Source organism: Manis pentadactyla, chromosome 6 (genome assembly GCF_030020395.1).
Source record: "Manis pentadactyla isolate mManPen7 chromosome 6, mManPen7.hap1, whole genome shotgun sequence".
Classification (NCBI taxonomy): domain Eukaryota; kingdom Metazoa; phylum Chordata; class Mammalia; order Pholidota; family Manidae; genus Manis; species Manis pentadactyla.
In genome coordinates this window covers 124,877,827-124,897,156 of record NC_080024.1, presented here as the reverse complement: position 1 = coordinate 124,897,156, position 19,330 = coordinate 124,877,827, and positions in this window count along the sequence as shown.

The window sequence follows — 19,330 nt, the reverse complement described above, 5'->3', positions numbered from 1 at the left end:
CCCCAAAGCAGCAGTACCTACACCATGGCCCCATACCTGCCCCTACAGAGAAGATATCCCTACTGAACCCAAAATTCACAGATTCATGAAAAGACCAAAGGCCATTATGCAATGCACCATATCATCCAGTACCCATTATTAAGCAGGAGGTCACACTTACATGTTGGGTCAGCAGTCTATCCATTCAGGGAAAAATAGGTTTTCCAAGGAAATTAAAATCATTAATTTACCCAGTTTTATTGGGGGAAAATTCTGTTGTATTTGAATACAAATACAGATAAAAGATGCTGGAGTGCTCCATTCTTCCCTTTATTAATGAAGTAGGATACATTAAAAGGTCCATTAAAATTACATAGAGGCCTCATAAGCATCCTTCACATCTTGTTACTCATCACTTTCATGTCTTCAGAGCAGCATTCTACGAAAAGGTGTTACCCAAATGCAGCAGCACCTACACTCACACACACACACACACACACATACAATTTGTTTGTATTCATCCATTTACTCATTCATTCATTACTTCAATAGGTATATTTTGAGTACTGAGTATGTACCAGACACTGTCCTAGTTACTGCGACCATATATTAAATTCCCTGCTCTGAAGATATTCACATTTAATAGGGAAAATGAAGTGCAGATAGGCAATTAAGGGCAAAGAAGTCCTTGGATCCTGAGAGTTCAGGTAAGAGACATCGAACTCACACTTGAGACAAGAGGATAAGAGAAGTCTTCTAGATTGACACCTAAAGGAAATTTAGGAATCGCCTGGTGAAAAGGAGAGACAGAGAGAGAGCAGCATGTTCCAGCCCAAGAAGGGAGCATCCCAACAGGCTCAGAAAGTTTGCAGTAGTTCATTAAGACTGGAGCAAAGTGTGTAAGAGGAACCGAAGGAGGGTGGGGAAGAAGGGAAAGGTACCAGGCAGGCAAACATTGGTTAGAAAGGAGACTGGAGACGTCTGAGAAAGTCCAAGGCTGATGAGGGAAGCCTTTCTGGAGATGGTGAGCCTTGATCAGGGAGGTAAAAGCTTTGGTTATACTGAATACATTCTGAAGTATGGAGCTGGTAGGTGGAGGTCCAACGGTGTTGTGTTCATAGGAAATCACCTATGCTGCTGAGGTCATCCATGTATTCATCCATCCATCCATTCATCAAATTTTAGTTGGCCTTCTAACATGCTAGGCCCAGTACAGATCTGAGAGGAATCGGACATGAATCCATGCCTTTGCCTTATACTTACGGCCAACTGTTGTGAAAACTGTACTGTGATTGGAGGTGGGGGAGGCCTAGTGAAATCTGTAGGGTACACTAAAAAAGTTTAAGGGGCATAAAGTCCCCTCTCTGACATCAGAAACCATTACCTTGAGAAGAAAAGTGACACATGTCGGTCCTCTTGAAAATTGTCTGGCCTTTCCACTGACCACATCGGTCATTATCACAATACAGAGACTAACTGAGCCACTGCCCCAGTCTCCCTCTCGACCCTGGGGTTCCTGGCTAGTCACGTGCTTTAGCCCACTGGAGGAGAGTCCGCTCCTTGTTGAGTGTAGAGGTCTGGCTCTAACACTATTCAGCTCTTTGACTTCGATCAGTTATTTAATTATTCTGAGCCTCAGTTGTTTCAGTCTCTAAAATGGAAATGATAGTATCCTCCTTGCAACGTTGTTTAAATAAAACATAATGAATGATACTTACTTATCATTGTTAGCTTTTTTAAAAGAAAAAGAAAATGGTAGTACAGTGAATACCAAAGTTCTCTATAAATTCTGGTAGAGTAGGATTTGGTTAAGCAAAGTTAAGGTAGAGATTTGGGAGTAGCTGGTTACTAGCTTGATCTTGAAAATCATCAGAGGGGCCAATACGGGTCACCGTGGGATTGCCTTACATGAGCACAAAGTCCTTCCAGGAATTAATTCATTTATTCCTTCAATAAATAATATCATCCCTGGGCTTGCTTCTGCTGACCCCATTGCCTCACATTCTGTTTCCTGTTTGATCCTCCAAGGTTGTGTCAATCCAACCCATCTTCCAGTCCACCCATATCTTCCCTGACCTCCATCCACCCACTCACCAATCCTTTTAGTGTAGTCACACTTCAGTGGTCCTATGCTTTGTTATACCGAGATTATTTTCTTTTTACATATTCAACTCTTCCTGGAATGTGATCCCTTTGACAGCAGAGATCATGTCTCCTTTTTGTGCCCCTAGCAATATTAGATGCCTAATAAATGTTTGTTAAACCAAATGTCCATGGTCTTTGTAGTTTATAAAATGCTTCTATGTTCACCATCTCAGGACACTTTAGGTATACCCTGGAACAATCTTTGGGATAGTCTGGAAAGATCCATATTTTACCTCAATGTAGAGCTAAATGTAGTACCAAAATGAAATGCGATGTGAACTTCAGTTACTTTCTCAAGAGCATGGATTCATAATTCTACTCTGTGGGCAAGCCACTGACCTTACGCACTGAAAGATCTAAGGGCAATAAGACAGGGTAAAGGTGCACATTTAACAAGGAAGACAGAAAAACATTTACAGGTCTACAGGTCTTTCAAAGGGCTTTTAGCAAGACCCCTTAGAAAAGGAGAAAAAGTAGGGATTAGAGTTTTAAAAAAAATAAAACGAGAATCGTTAACTCTGCCATTTACAAGCTGAATGATATTTATGGGAGAAAGAGAGAAATTATCCTAGCTGCTTGAAGTCACTTTACTTATCTGTAAAATACGAGTAGGGTACCTCTTAAATCATTGCAAAAATCAATTTTTAAATGTGTGCAAAATATACTGTTTTCAAGCAAATATCCAGTGAAGAGTAACCCACCCACCTCCAACACTCCCTCAGAGTTTAGGAAATGGGGCAGCATCATTGCAAGAGAATCAGTGGAGGCTTCCTGAAATAGGTAACATCTAAACCAGACCCCCATGGGTGACCCAACAGAGATGGGGATAAGGAGGATATAAGAGAAGACTAGTAAGTATAAAGTGCATGGTTAAAAGAACAATCATGTGAGAGCGAACGTATGTCCAGTGTATGTGTGTCTGAATACATGTATGTACATCTGTGTGAGAACATACATGTGTATACACACATGTGTGCATGTGTGTCCTGTCTGTTTGTATCATGTGTATGCCTTTATGTGCGTGAAGCAGAGAAATGGAAAATGGAGTTGGAAACATAGGGTCAGACTTGGGAAGCTCCACATGGACATGAGCCACAGAACAAGGGTTCACTCTGTAGCATTTGAGGGACTTGGAGCAAACTGAGGCAGGGAAGAGCAGAGGCATACCAGCCTTACAGAAGAGGAGGGCAACCTTAGCCTGTATGGCATGCGACAGGGAAGAGAGATAACATCAGGATGAGAGCAGACACCTTGCAAGGTGGGAAGGAAAGAACAGTTACTGAAGGAGTAACACTGGAAGTGATTTTCAGATGTCTGGTTAGTGGGGAAAGGAGGAGTTAATGCTGATTCTAAGATGTAGGGCAGAGTCACAAGGGAAATGTTGTGGCACCAAGGGGTTTATAAATGAGAGGGGTATGAAAGGGTCAGGGCTGAGTATCCAACAAGGCTTTTTGGTTTGGGAGCATGGGGAGGGAATTATTTTAAAGCTATATATTAAAGTTCAAATTCAATTTTTTAAAATTCCCTCCTGGGCATTCTATCATAAGAACCTTATTCCAGTAGGTCTTCAGGTTTCCTTGGTTCCCTAGAGAACTCTCATTTGAAGGCAAATACTGGGGGAGAGATAACACCCTCTCCTTAGTTAATCAATGGCCCAGACAAGAGGTCATTCTTATCTGTCATCAGGCTAGAAAGCTCCCAGAAGACAGGCCCCCATAAACAGGGGTTTGTGTGAGAGCCATGAGAAAGATGCAAGCAAAGTGCTGCAGTGCTCTGGAGATGACAGAGGAACAGTCATGAGCTATGGGCAATCAGAGGCCTCCCCAGAGGTCCTAGCCTTTATCTGGGGCAGAGGATGGCTGAAAGGGGAGGTGGGGAGAAAATGCATACTGCAGATTTTGCCAAGGGACAACTTGAGTTCATCAGGGACCAACAAAGGACCAATTTCCTTAATCTTCAGCACATTCTGGAGAGGTATTATAAATGTGATTATGGCTTTAGGCTGCAGGCTGAGGTAGCCTCAGCCTCATTGCCTTGCCCACTCAGACTGAGCTGAGCTTGAGCCCCTGCACAGTGTAGCTCTGAGTCCTCTTTGCTTCTTGTTCTCTCTCATCTGCCAGACCGTGCAGCAAGAATGCTGTCACAGTCACTCCTACCTGAAGGAATGCAATGGATCATGGAGCCTTTTCAAGTAGTTATTCTGTCCATCTACATAGGACACAAACTGACAGCCGCAAGGCCAGGTTCCACTGGCCTTCGTGCAGCCCACTAAACTCGCAGCTGAAAGTCCTATAAAAGTTAGCACCCAAGGGCCCTGTGCTGGTGACATCACCATTTTCCCACTCTGCTTTCCCTAAATGTGACTGTTCATTTCCTTATAAAGCACATGTAATTGTGGGGCATCAGGGTACAGTCCAGCGCCCCCTGAAAAGCAGCCTTCTGCCATGTGTGACACACAGGCAGCAGGGCATCATGATTAGGGCTCAGTCAGCCTACCAATGCCATCACCGGTACTACCCATACAAGATCACACAGTATAGTACCTTAGTACATACAAACCCACCTGATAAATGGCACCCACAGGAGAGACGCTCTGGCTCTTCCAATAAAAGAAGAGCCTCTCCTCTGCCTCTCTCTGTCTGTCTCTCTGTCCCCCTGCTCTCCCTCTCTCTCTCTCTGTCTCTGTCTCTCTCTCTCTCTCTCTCCCCCTCTCTGCTCTCTCTGTCCTGCTGATCTCTCTGCTGCTCCCTCTCTCTCTCTCTCTCCCCACCCCCATCTGGGGGCAGCTACTCTCTCCTTCAGATAATAAAGTCTCTTTCGTGGGAAAAAAAAAAAAAAGAAGAGCCTCGAAGTCATTAAATCTGGGTTCTAAAAGGAATTACATGATTTTATCAGAAGAGCTTGTTTTGCAATTTTTGTTTATTTTATATAGAGTGATATCTGTTCATTCAACTGAAATTTTCATGAACACAGATTATCAATCAATAATAATTTTAACTATTATTGCATGCTCAGTTCAGCACTGGGTACAACTATAAAATAAGTAAAAGACGCACTAAGGATGCCTAGAATGGCAAACTCAGGAGGCTTGGAAGGACTTAAAACTCCAGAATACCAGCTTCCCATCTAGAACTTCAGTGCCCTTTCTATAGCTGTTCCAGCTTCAACTTCAGCAAACCATGCAGCAAAGAACCAAGCTGGTTCAGATAGGTAAAGTCCGTACTACAAATTCTTCCATAGCCCCTTAGAATTTCCCTCAAGTGCTCTGGGTTTTTCATCTGGAAGAAAAAAAACATTTAAATCATATATATAGATATAGATGTAGGCAAATACATCCTACATCATTTAAACACACACACACACATACACACACACACAAACATGTGACCTAGTCTCTCCTCTCTTCCATATAATGACAGCTAACGTTCACTATTGCCTCTCTGGTCTCCTTAATTTTCTCTATTTCATATTAAATAGTTCTCGGTCTTTGCACTGTCCATAGGTGAAAGGTATTTAAGGGATAAGAAGAAACCCGCAAATCAAGCCATACAAAGGCTGACAGTAATTACTAATCACAGGAGGCAACAGGATCTTTTGATAATAACTGATCTCAACAAAATAAAGACCCTCAGGGAGGTCCATGATGTCCAAAAGCCTCACCCCAACTCCTTGTGTCCATAAACTTCTAGTTGACCATTGTCTCCAGATTTTGAGAACTAACAAACTGGTCAAAATAATGTTTTGTTTTGTTTTGACTATATATTCTGTCACACTTCTGCTATATAGGGCGGGAACAACAAGGAAAAGAGACTGGGTTGGTGGCAAAATGGATTTTTTGCCAGACTCATCCATCATCATTCTGTGGCACAAGAACTACTTTACAATCAAACTTCATACATAAGGTCTTCCTATCATTGGCAGTTTCTCATCTAAGGACAAAACCCATCCTAATTGCATTTTAAGCATTTCTGCTGAAGAGATGTGTATCCTTTGATTAGTAGCAATGATTTCACAATTATTATAAGAAAGGGTATCAAGTCCTTGTTATAGAATCATATTTTGTATGAAACCTTTTGAGAACTTTTCAAGAAACTGGGACTTTGATTTGGCAGAATGTTCATTCCAGGTCAATCAGAACTGGCCATTGTACATTGGGGCATATTGAGGGGTGAACATGGGTAAGAACAGTAAATTCATATTGTGGAGAAACTGGAATATGTGAAATGCCATAGAAAATGGCAGTCCAAGAGTACTCATGTGATCATGCTGTTTTAGGAGGATTTACCTGGAGGCCATGGGCAAGACGTGTCTGCCTGGCCCAGAAGTCAGAGGCAGAGTTCTTAATGGGTAGCTTTTGTCAAAATGCAAACATACCGTGATGATGGTCTGTCCCAGGCTGGCCATAGTGAAAAGGGAAAGAAGAGAAAGATCAGCAGGTCCTATAGACCAATCCTGCATGAAGTGTGAGAGAAAAGGCTAATCATCCGTGCTCCATCAGGTGCAGACCTGGATCACTGGGTGCATGGGGATCTGATAAAAATATGTTTCCATTCTCTAAGGCACAAAGAGTATATGTAAGGAGAGCACCCAGATACGTGGGAAGCAAGAATCCTCTATTAAAAAAAAAAGCCCCATTTGCTACTCTACTCTACCACACTGTATTGGTAAAACAAACAGAATAAAACATAAAACATTACTCTGACCACATTGCAGGGATAAAAGTGAACTCGATATTCACAGATGTCTACGAAACAAGGCAATATATAACAGATGCATACCCCAGTGCGAAGCGCCCGTGAAGCTACAATGAAGCAAATCACCCTGGCCTGGGGACCCATCTGGGGCTCTGAGCCTCCTCCCCACCAAGTAACAGCAGCACCACTAGCATGAGAATCTTATCACTCTCTGGATGGAGCAGAGTAGAAATCCCTTGAGGAAAGAGAGGAAGCATAAATGATAGGTCTTTAGGGTAAGCTGAGATGTAACTAATCCTCCTGATGCATTTACCAATGAGTTAGGAAAGGCCAGCCTAGCACATCCATCCAGCTTAGCACTGAAAAAGATAACAAGAAGGCACACAGGGACTCTGCCCACTAGTAAATGCAACCCAGTCATTGCACCAGAATCAACTGATGAGACTCGCTACTGCTTCTTCCCTGTTGGGGAAGGGAGAGAACAAAGAAAGGACTGGTGGAAGCAGACAGGCCTGCTATGGGAAGGACAGAGGTGTTCTCTGTGCTAAGTATCCTTCAAGATCTGAGCAATCCTACCTCTCTGAAGTCCTGAAAATCCTTACCATTTAGCTTAAACTAACAAAAAATTTCAGCTATACTCCCCATGTTACCAAGTCCCTTTTTTTGCTTTAAACTTGAGGTGTTGTTTACCCCACCTAAATCATCATCTTTTTGGAGGCAGACTCCGGGTTCTATTTATTCTCAAACCCTCATGGTACCTGATGTAAGACAAACGCGGTAAAGAGCAGTGTAAGCACCAGAACCTCACTAACTCACTGGACTTCTTTGCAATCTGGGAAGAATCCAGGGCCCACATAGGAAGATGGTATATGGTATTAGGAGCCAACCCAGACAGGGGAAAGATGCTTTACCTGCCTGTCAATCAACTAAAAATTTAAAGATAGAAAATGCTGCGTCCTCAAGGGAAGGGAGAGCTATCACCTTTTCTCCACTCAAAGGTGAATTCTACACTCCTGAGCATGACATGCAACTTCAGAAAGGAATAAGAAAGTTAAAAACCAGGGGAGCTAGGGTTGCTGAAGAGGTCGGGGTTGACTGGCAAGTCCCTTTGAGAGGCAGAGGAAGACAGCTGGTTGAAAGAGGAGAAATTCATGGGTTGACCCCAATCCCATGAAGGAAAAACCTTTCCACATTCATCATTACACCCCTAGCATTTAGCGCTGTGACTGCCAATAATAAAAGTGAGCTGATATCCATGAAGCAATGAATAATCAGTTAATGAATACCAGGAATTGATGGACGAATTCTGGGCCAACTGTAGGCACAGGCTTAAAGGAGAAGTCCAGGGAAAGTGAATGCTGCTCCCCTGTGTTTGTTCAGCTACTTCTCTAGTTTAGGGGAAAGGCAAGAATCCAGGACTCAAGCTCTGCCCACAATGAAAGGGAAGAAGCAGACTGTGTGGGAGAGAGCTGTTCTTCTGCTCAACTTCTCACGACACTGAACCATGCGGTGACACAAGGTGAAAACTTCTTAAGGTCAGACCTCAGTATACATTCGGACTGAATAGTATCACATGGCATGAACAGAACTTGCACTGCAAGATGGAGAAGGGGACAGACATGGACCAAATGTAGCTGAAGAGACAGACACTTCCACCTGGATTCTGAAATCAGCTTTGGTCTGATTGGAGTCACGGAGTCGCAAATACACATCCAAGTTATTCAACAAATTCTGTAACTGTGGAAGTCATGTGAAGGTGTGTGACCAGCAGATAAATCATCTGAGGTCACAGGCATTGGCCCCTCCCTGTGCTGGCCTGCAGCTCCCTCTGGGCATATGTTATCTCCCTGCACCACATGCTGTTCTGGGTTTTATGTATGAATTTTAGGGGGAAAGGCATCCAACTGTGTGGAAGAAATGAAAGATTTTTTTTCTCCCTTTTCTTTTTTATTTCCTTTGGACTTTTGCCTTTTCTGCTTCTTGAGGGGCATAATGCTTTGGAGAGCCATCAAGAATTCATGAATGAAGGGACAGTGATAACACAGGGGCAGCAGCCTTAAGGCTCCCACCATGCCCACAGAGGGGCTGGGGGCTTCCCGTCCTGGAGAGAACAGGAAGGTGGCTGGAGCTATCAAGAGAAAGGAAACAGGGCTGCTGGGAAGGGCAGGAGTCCAGGGGCGGAAAGCACAGGTGATGAATGAGCATGCTGAGGAATCATGTTCCAGGAGCACGTTTGTCCTTCCCATCTGATGGGGCTGTAATTACAGGAGGATTGAGCTGATGAGGCACGGAGGACCTTTTCCGCTTACGTTCGCATCTTTCCTACATAATCATCTTTGAGAAAAACATTAACTTGGAGTTGGATAAATGGCTCAGAAACTCAGATTATCAGCTCGCTGGGTGTGGACTGCCTGCAACTGGGCTGTTTATCCAAAACCACGTGTTTAACCATCAGAAGATCTGGCTTTCCTGTGTCATTGCTTCTCCAGGTGCTGGGGCAGAGCACTGAGATAAAAGACAGCAGTCTGAAATATCTGCCCTCCAGGCCCCATTCGAAAAGTGCTCTCTTCCAGAACACAGATGGGCCACATGGAAGGTACTTATGAATAAAGCAAGGCAGCTGCTCATAGTGTGCATGGGACAAACAAGTCCCACCCTGTGAAGAGGTCAGGATAGTAAAGGGTGAGGCTCCGCCTCTGGGGGTCACAAATCTTGGAGGTCTGTATGGCTTGGAATAGTGCCCACATTCTGAGTGGTTTGCTGGAAATCTCTGTTGGTAAGTTCATTCTCAATGCATACCCACAAACACACACAAATAGGGAATTATTTGGAGAGAAGTTGTGAAAACTGGAACTATAGTCTGGCAGTAGCTTAAACATGAGTATCTGTTTCAATATATGGGAAGTTTAAGTAATAGTGTATTATAGAAAGTTTATGATCCCAATGTAGAAGAATTCATCTGAATAAAATTCATAATGTATTTAGTTATTTCCCTTTCACAGAATATTTTACTTCACTTATAACAGTTGATCTGAGTTTCACTCTCTGCCCTTGACCCCAGGTGGACTGAAACACCCAGACTCCCTAGCGCTCTGGCTTCTTGAGGTCCTGGCAGGAGATGAGGGGGTGCAAGGGGAGAGTCAGGTATTACTCCCTGTGCTCCCTCCTCACACCAAGAAATGCTGGGATATTTGGATATTTGGGCTAATAGAAGACTTGATTCTATAGATTTGCTCAGAATCTTCAGCCTCCTGATTGACTAATCAAATAAAAATCCTGAAAAGCTACGTCAATAAGTTTATGATGAGCACAGTAGAAAATCTCAGGGGAAGCAAACATAGGCCCTGCCCCTTAGCACTTTGTGGAGGAAGTCCTCTCCTGTGCATTCTCCCCTTTTCCATGTCCTATCTTGAAGCTAATAGGAATTTCAGAAAGAAAGATTTATACCAAACCCATGAGAGATTATTTTACTTTTGTTCTAATTTTTTTAAATAGGGAAAGAGAAGACTCATGTAAAAAGTAATTCCAGGTCTTATATCACCAACTCTTAGTTTCACAGTAGAAAATTCAGGCTATAGAAGCAGCTTCATGTTTAGTTGCTGTCCAGTGAGGGGTAATTTCATTATGGGGTGTCCCCATAGCCCTTTAGTGCCAGTATCAAGGTCAAGGAGACTGCTGACCTAATGCTCTTTCGGGGAGAAGCTGAATATGGTGTATGCAACCCACCAGATGGTTGAGGCCTCCTGTTCCTGGATGTGCAGGACAATCTCTAGGGGGTCCCATTACCCTCATCATTATGAGCATTCCTCTCCCAAAATAAGACTCTCACCCTGAGTGGCCCTTAGTTTCCATGCTATATAAACTGACTCTTCATTGATTTAATGTGAACACTATTCAATGTTTGTGCAGTTGTCAAAATGGCTTTTAAGTTGGTTTTTGTCAGGGCTAGATGCCACAGCCTATAGGCTCTCCAGGGACAAGCATCATGCATCTTCTGCCGCCTTACATAAAGCTGAAGTACAGAGGGAGGTGGGGTTGAGAAATAATGTGTTTTTTTAAAGCATTATACAAATTCAGATTATTAACACCATCATTACTAATAGATAAGAATGACTATAATGGCAATGATGGTGATCATACTAATTGTTCAGGAAACATTGCTCCCTCTCTGCACGGTCTGGCCCATTCAGTGGCTGACTGCAAAACCTACACACTGGGAATCCTGGGTAAAATTTCTCTTGATTTCCCTGAGCTTCTGGTAAAGTGCACAGAACGTGTGTGTGTGCACGTGTGCACACACATGTGTCCATGCATGAGTGTGTGCATGTGAGTAGGCACATAAACTGGAATGCCTTCTGTCTCGAACAGGAAATGTCTCCAAGGCAAGGCACACAGAAGGCTCTGTGGGCTGCAAGCCCCTGGGGTGGAGCCATAACAATAATGGCTGAGGATTTGGGGGAAAATAGTGCGTAGTGTGGGAGATGTTCCTGCATTTGAGGGGGAGCATTTCTTCAGGCCATTGTGGACCAATAAACAGTTCAATTTTTTCATTGTTCTAATTAATTTAATTAAGTTAACTTCCAAGGTGTGTTAAGAAGCAATGCCTTGGGTGATTAACTGTTCCCATATCAAGGTGTTTTCACAAACACATTTACCCTGATTAGTGTACACATTATTATGTAATTAAATACCTCACACAGAGGAATTTATTAGTGCCTCCTTGTCTCCTAACAAATAAAACAGCCCTCAGAATCTCTTGGAAAAGATGCTTCTAGTTGCTAAGAGAGATAGACAGACAGACAAGAAGACACAGTGAATCTAGCCTACAAGGGAAGGACCCTGCCACCCCTTGCAGGGCAGTGCCACTCCCTAGAAATAGGCACCCTAACCCATGCCTGCGCCCATCGTCTATCCTCACCTCTCCACTTGGTCCCAGAAAGTCCAAATAACCTATTAGCAAGACTCCTTCTTCTTCTTATCTTTTCACAAAAGGGACAAAGCGCAGATCTTTGCATGGAAGGAGTGAGGACTCTTCCCTTCATTGGTGCACACCTCCAGCCTGGCCTGCAGGAACTTTGTGCCACTCACAAATCTTCATTTCAACTTCCCATACCTCCTCCTAATCCATCTGCTCCACACCACAAACTGTTAAGCCAGTTTCTATAAGGCCCAATCGCTATTTCTTGGAAGGAGAAGGGCTCTGTCTCAATCCATTCAGGTCACTATAACAACTTACAAAGACTGGCTTAGAAACAATAGAAGTTTACTGCTCACAGTTCTGGAGTCTGGAAATCCAAGATCAAGTCACCAGTAGATTTGGTGTCTGGTGAAGGCCTGCTTCCTGGTCCATAGACCTGGTCCCTAGAGGGGTCTTCATGTGGTAGAAGGGTCTAGGGAGCTCTCTGGGGTCATTTACCAGGGAACTAAATCCATTCTTGAGGGCTCCATCCTCATGATCTACATGACCTGATCACCTCACAACGGCCCCACCTCCAATAGAGCCAGCCCACTGATATATCCCACTGGAGATTCGGTTTCAACACATGAATTTGGTGGCAGGAGTGTGGGAGACACAAGCAGTCTATATTGTGTAACAGGCTCATATTCTGAGAAACTGAAGGAAGTGCCAGTCAGACATTAGGTTCTGAGACAAGTTAAAAGAGTAGCTCTTTCTGGACAGGCTACTTTCTCAAGGCCTTTTCCCTCATGGCCACAAACTTTATTACATGGCCAACCCTACAAATTAGGGCACAAATTATTGCACCCTAATAATCATAATATTAATAACTTATACTTACTGCTCATATCTGCCCATGTACTGTGCTAAGCACTCATGCCCGAGTCTAAGGCAATCCTACAAGTCCTTCAGGTAGGTGCCATTATTATCACTATTTAACAGATGAAGAAACTGAGGCAAAAAGTGATCAGCTAACCTGTTTGAGGTTACACAGCTTGGAGGTGGTAGAGTCATGGAAACAACCCCAGGCTATCAGACACAAAAGCTCCGGGCCCTGGCCTCTGTGCTGGACCTCCTACCCTATCTCAGGAAGATCACAGAAGCCCGGAGTGGAGTCCTGATTTCCAGCTCCAGCGGCCTGAGGCCCATGCCTTTGATGTGAAAAGTCAGACATGTTTCTTTGCTCACCTGCCCCATTTGATGCTATGAGGCCCAAGCAACTTAGCCACCTCAGAGAGTATAAATTAAGTGACATTTCTGGGCAATGTAGAAAATACTACTGAAGGCCAAGTGAATCAATGCTGAATGCAGAACAAAACAGTTCCCACCACTGGGATCAGACTGTTCAGGTTGGTGGCAGGGAGAGAGAATTATGTGAGCCAGGGGCCAGCTCCTGAGGGAACTGAGATTGATTCTGTATGATTGATGACTCGGGGACAGAATGCCAAGTCATCAGTTGCCTCAGCTCTCCTCACGGACAGCATCAAGATCACTTTTCCCTGGTGCCCAGCCTGAAAGATTTCTTTTCTGTTTGTTTGTTTGGCCTGGGGCGGGTGCCTGCAGGGCTCAGCTGTGTAACTTTACCAAGGCCTTCAGAGAAAAGACAGGTGACGGCATCTGGCAGAAGGGCACAGGACTTGAAGGAGAAGCAGCAGAATTAGGAGTTGGAGTAGAGGTTCTGTGTGCATGTGTGGATGACAGAGAGAGAGAGAGGTAGAAGTAGTCCTATTCAAGGAACCCTAAATTCTAGCTCCCAGGTACCAGGGTGTAATATTTGACCAAATTAAGATCGTTTCTCTGTGGCTCCGTTTCTTCATATAATGAATCAGAATGACCAAGCTATTCGTTCTATCTTCAGGATATTAGGAAAAGTCTCTGAACCCTCTCCAAAATTTGCTCATGATAGACACAGGGTTTAATATTTCTTTCTTGACTTTTATCATGTTCCCTTAGGAAGATTTATATTTGCCTTACACAACCTCACACTTGATTGCACACTGTGGGATGGTCCACTTTGGCTCCCTGTATGAAAGTCCTACTACCTAATTCATCTGGATGTATCCTCAAGTTAGAGACACAGCTTTTCTTAGATTTTCCATCAGCCTGAAGCTTAGCAGACCACATGTTCCATAACTATTATCCCTGATCAGTGTACCATGTATATAAATTAATAAATAATGTATACTGTTATATAAATATATTCTATGTACCTATGAATCCCATTAATATATGTATGTTATCAGGAAGCTACAGCTTGGACAAGACTGAAGATATTAAAATTTCCACCAAAACAACAACAATTACGATTTTAAAGACAGTAGGGGAGAGATAAGCCTATTGCTTTGGGAAGATAAAATCAGCTTAAGAGATAGTAGAGAGGAATTTCAGTCCTTAACTTTCTATTTTGCTGTTTCTTCTGACAATGTTAATAAACTTTAACCTGAAGGTAGAATAATGTCACTAAGAAGGAATTAAAGCCCAGTATAAGTAAAAGGATGGGGTAAAGCACATATCCACTTTTTTTAAATCTCTGCATTTGATTATAAAATTCATACACACAATAAAACAATTGGAAAAAAAGAGGGAAATGATAAACATTCACAAACCACTATTCAGTGCTTAACATTAATAAATACTCATCACACATCTCTATCACACTATCATTCTGTATGGTCTGTGTGTGCCTATGTCTGTGCATTTAACTAGAATTTTAATATTTAGCCCCTTTAAACTACTTCAAGTCTTTGGGATCAGAATGAAATTCTATCCCAGAGAAGAGAAAGTGACTCATATATGGAAAAATCTCATATATGAAAAAGTAATCACAGAGATCTTATGTGAGTTAGCTAAATACAATGTAAAATTAGACTCATTTTCTTCTTCTTAGATGAAATATATCTTGAATTTTTGTAAACAATTTAACAATAAAAACATAAAAAATGGTTCATGATATTCTTGAAGATAAGATAGAGAAATATGGGGTGGCCTATAATCCAGGGATGCAGGAAGTGAATTTATGGTTGCATGTGTCGACCATCCCCGCAGATTGTTGAAGGAGGGCCATAAAGGCTGTTCTTGACCTAATCATTCATTTGCTCATCTGTTAAGTACTACAAAAACTACTCACTGAAGGTCTGCCTTGCACTAAACACTGCCCTAAGGGTGTGCAAACGAGTACATTCACAGAAAGTGAGTTCCCCAGGCATCTGCCTGAAATGAATCCAGAGAGGTACTGAACAGGTTGAATGACAAAACCCTAAACTGAAGACATTGACTGACAAGTATCAATACTAATATTAGCAGGGGAAAAAATAGAGAAATCTGGATTGGTTAGGGTTCTACCGAGAAAAAATACAATAGGAGATGCATACAATTTATTATAAGATACTGGTTCATGTCCCACAGCCTGCTATCTACAAACTGTAGACCCAAGAAAAACAGTGGTGTAGTGTGGAGGCCTGAGAGCCAATGGGTTAGATTCCATTCTGGGTCTGAATCCTGAAAACCAGGAATGCCAAGAATGGAAGACGATGCCTCAACCTCCGCATTCAAGCAGTTAATTAATCCTCTTTTTGTTCTGTTCAGACCTTCAGCAGATTGGATGATGCCTACTTTACTCATTTCACCAGTGCAAATGCTAATCTCTTCTAGAAATGCTTTTGCAGACACACCCAGAAATAGTGTTCAACCAAATATCTGGGCATTTCATGGCCCAATCAAGTTGAAACCTAAAATGAACCATCACAACTTCCATTAAGTTTTAAAATGCAACCCCTTGGGAACAGAATTGGAGAAAATTTATTTAAAAGCCATTCACATAAAGAAAGACTGAAAACTTTCTCTTATGTACAAGATAACAACAGTTAGATGCAGAAGCTGTATAAGATGCTAAGCTAGCTGTGGGTAAAACTGCAATATTTCCAGTATCTCTCTCCTAGCCTTAGTGCATCTCCATATCAATAGGTTTTTCCAGGGAGTGGAGAGAAATAGTCCATTTCCATATCAGTAGGTAATTACAAGGGGGAGCAGGGCAGGGGCGTCACATCTGGACCACAGAGAGGTTGGGTGGGGTCCCTTTTTACAGCCCGTCACAAGAGACATGGATGAGAAGTGGACAACTGCTTGTAGGCAATAAACAGGTTTCTCCCACTTTATTTCTCCCTCTAACTAATTTCAGTTTCAAAGATATTTTGCCTTGGGCTGGGAAAATATTCCCCCCCACACCCTGGAGTTACTCTAGCAAAGTACATTTCCTCCATCCCAGCAGAGGATCAGTCCAAGGTTCTTCATCACCCTCAGCATTGTTATCTTCAGTTCTGGGCTTGCAACTTAAGAAGGGACCCTAACAACCCAAGAAAACTGCATCCAGACATGAAGCCAGGGAGGTGAGAGACAGAACCTGGTCTTGAGGGAAAACAGAAGAAAACTGAGATGCTTAACTAGAGTACAAAAGCCACATGTGATAGAGGAGTATAGTAGAGGGAAACAGGACAGATATTATTTCCCTTTAAATCCCTGGTAGACTATTTTGGGAGGAGTGGTAGATTAATCCTGCATAGCTTCCAGGATAAAAGGTGAAAATTACTGAAATACTCAGTTTTATGTCAACATAAGAGTTTTTCTCTTAGCCAGAATGTTCCATAAGTGGTCTAGTCCTGATTGTGAGATAGTGAGTTCTGTTCCACCAAGACTGTATGCAAAATAAGAGTTATGATGTGCAGCATAGTATTCGGTGTTGGTCAGAAGCTGGAGCACATGTCCCAAAGTGTCTCCCTGTTCAAGGTTCCATGATACACTGATTGCTAAAATTTGTCTAAGGAGAAGGGACCAGTAAACTGGGGAAACATCCATTTTGAACGTCTTTCTTTCAGTTCTTCCCCGAGCCCCGTAGCATCCTACTGGATCAAATACCCCTAAAAGCTCTGTCCTCAGTTATCCAATACCTAGAAAAGAGCACATGTGTGTTTTACATTAGGGACTCACCCACAGGGCTATTAACATGTTCAGTGGGATTAAAACCTAGCTTTATAAACCCAATTTCCACAAGAGGCATGTCAATCATCAGGTATAGTGGACAGGGTAATTAATATGTTCTGTGGAGCTGCGTGGACTTCCTAAAATCCCTCACAACACGCTACCCATGCTGCACATGCGATTAACTGGCCATGGTAGGCACACGATATGTGTTATCAAATCATTTCCTACTGTGACATCTCCACCCTTTCCATAAGGTTTTCAGGACTGCTGTGCACACTGAGGCTCCGTCCCTCGTCTGAAGGCCAAGGCTGTTGCCCCCATCAAGCCTTTGATGATGGATTCAGCGGAGGAAGGAACAACATCATTTCAGATCCACAAGTGTTAGACACCCCGTTTGAAGACCCGAAGCCATGGTTACAATAGAAGGGACAGATGGGCAAAACCCTATCTTCAAATGAAACTTTACCAAAAACCATACATATATCAAACAGATAAAGGTACATCTGCTCTGCCTGAAGCAGTGATGGGGTGAAGGTGACTGGAGCCCCATGGACGTAACTCTCTGCATCTTGCACCAGCTCCTCAGGGGGCCCCAAGAAGACTCTGCTGAGCCTAGTTTGAAAGACCACTGAGAGTGACTTTATGTATGGGGAAAATGAGGCAAAAGGCTGGAAAAGAAGTGATTCTCCCATATCAACATCTAATTAGCAATGTACATAGGGTCTGCTCTCTGGAGACCACAGGCATCATGTTCTATGCATGATTACGTGGCTAGATTAAGAACACAGGAAAAACATATCCCCAACCAAAAATGATGAGTCACTTTCTTTCTTAATATGCCTTTATTAATTGTATCTGGTATTAGTTACATCTCTTTTCCCGGAGGAACACTGTGGTGAAAACGGGGGAAATGGATGGGAAGAAAATGAGAGAAAACTCTACCTTGGCCACAGAAAAACATTATTTATTTATTTATTTATTTTTTGCAAATTGTTTCCAGGCATGAATTTGGCTTTTCTTGCTACGGAATGTCAGCACATTCAGTCTCAAGAACAGCTTTCTCAGCAAAATAATAGGTCTTGGTCCATGGAAGCTGACCTTTGTTTTTGCAAAATAGAAATGAAAAATGGGATGCCTATCCCTGCTCCTCCCTTGTTCCTGGGATTCATGAACCTAGAGGGGCTTATTGCCTGGCTTTGTAAGACTGGGACCTACATCCAGAGAGACAGTTAAAGGAAGCAGGAGAGGGGTTTCCTCTGTAAAGTCAAGTTGCTCAACAGAGTGGATGTCCACTTTTATGTTTTGCGTGACCCCTAGGGGCCAGTCACCAAATCAATTCAATTGGGGGTGGGAGGATAAGAAGATCAACCTCCTCCCTCCGGACTTGACCTCACTTCTGCTCAGCCCATGAGACCACTGCCAGGTATCCTCAACCTGTCTGTGGTAGGCACTGCTTTATCTGTTACTTTGAAACTTACCCCTCTCTCTTTTGTATTTTATGAACAATCTTTACAATAGACTCTCAGTTCCCTGAAGTAGGGAAAGTTTTGTATATTCCATGTGATCTAGCACAGGACTGAGCACATAGTTAGCATTCAGTGAACACTGCGTAAAGAATTGGAAATTAATTGAAGTCAAGGACACCATGTGGCCACCACATACTTCCTAATTCTCACCCTCACCTTCCTCTCCTCTTTCTTCTCTGAAGAGTGTGTGACCTTGAACAAATAACTTATCTTCTCTGAGCTTCGATTTCGCCATTAGCTAAAAGGAATATACATACTTTCATCATTAGCTCTTTGTAAATTTAAATAAGATGACATAGAAGAGAAGTGAAAACATCAGTACAGGTTTATTTCCTTCTTTTCCTTCTTCCTACTTGAGCTTTTCTCCTTTATATCTCTGCAATTCTTTCAGCACAGACACACAGAATGCCTTCACTTGTGTGGTTAAATGAGTGAATGGCTGTCTACCCAGAGTTCCTTGACAACAGTGATACTCTCACACCCCTTGCTATATATTCTCAGGGGTGTGTGGTTGACAGAACTTTCAGCCACCAAGCCTTAGAAGCTAAGGGTTAGGAAAGGACACCTATAAACCAGAGAAGCCTTAATAATTGTGGAATCCAGGAACCATTTGGAGCCATAACCTAAGGAGAGCAGGTAAGGAGCGGGAACCCCTCAAAGCCATACACTCAGATGTAAAGAGCTTAGGATAATGGTACACCAAGCTTCCTGAAGGCCTGCCAAACCCAGTGATGAACACGTGCCTGCCAAAGGAAAAGGTGGAATTGAAGCTTTAGACATTCTTCAAGAAGAGGTGAAAAACCCTGAGTAGAAAAACCCTGAGTACACCCCCATGGCCATTCTTTGCATCTGCCCAGCATCCTTCTCAAACACACTGCAGCCTCCTGCCCCCAGGTGGGGTATCTTTAACCAAGCTCAGACAACTGGAGCTTTTTATCAGCCTGGTCCCATCAGCCCAAGGCTTGTTTAGTGTTATTTTTAAAACATCTTTTACTGAGTCCAACACAGTGTTAAGTGCATTGCACGGATCATCCCAACAACCTTATGAGGGA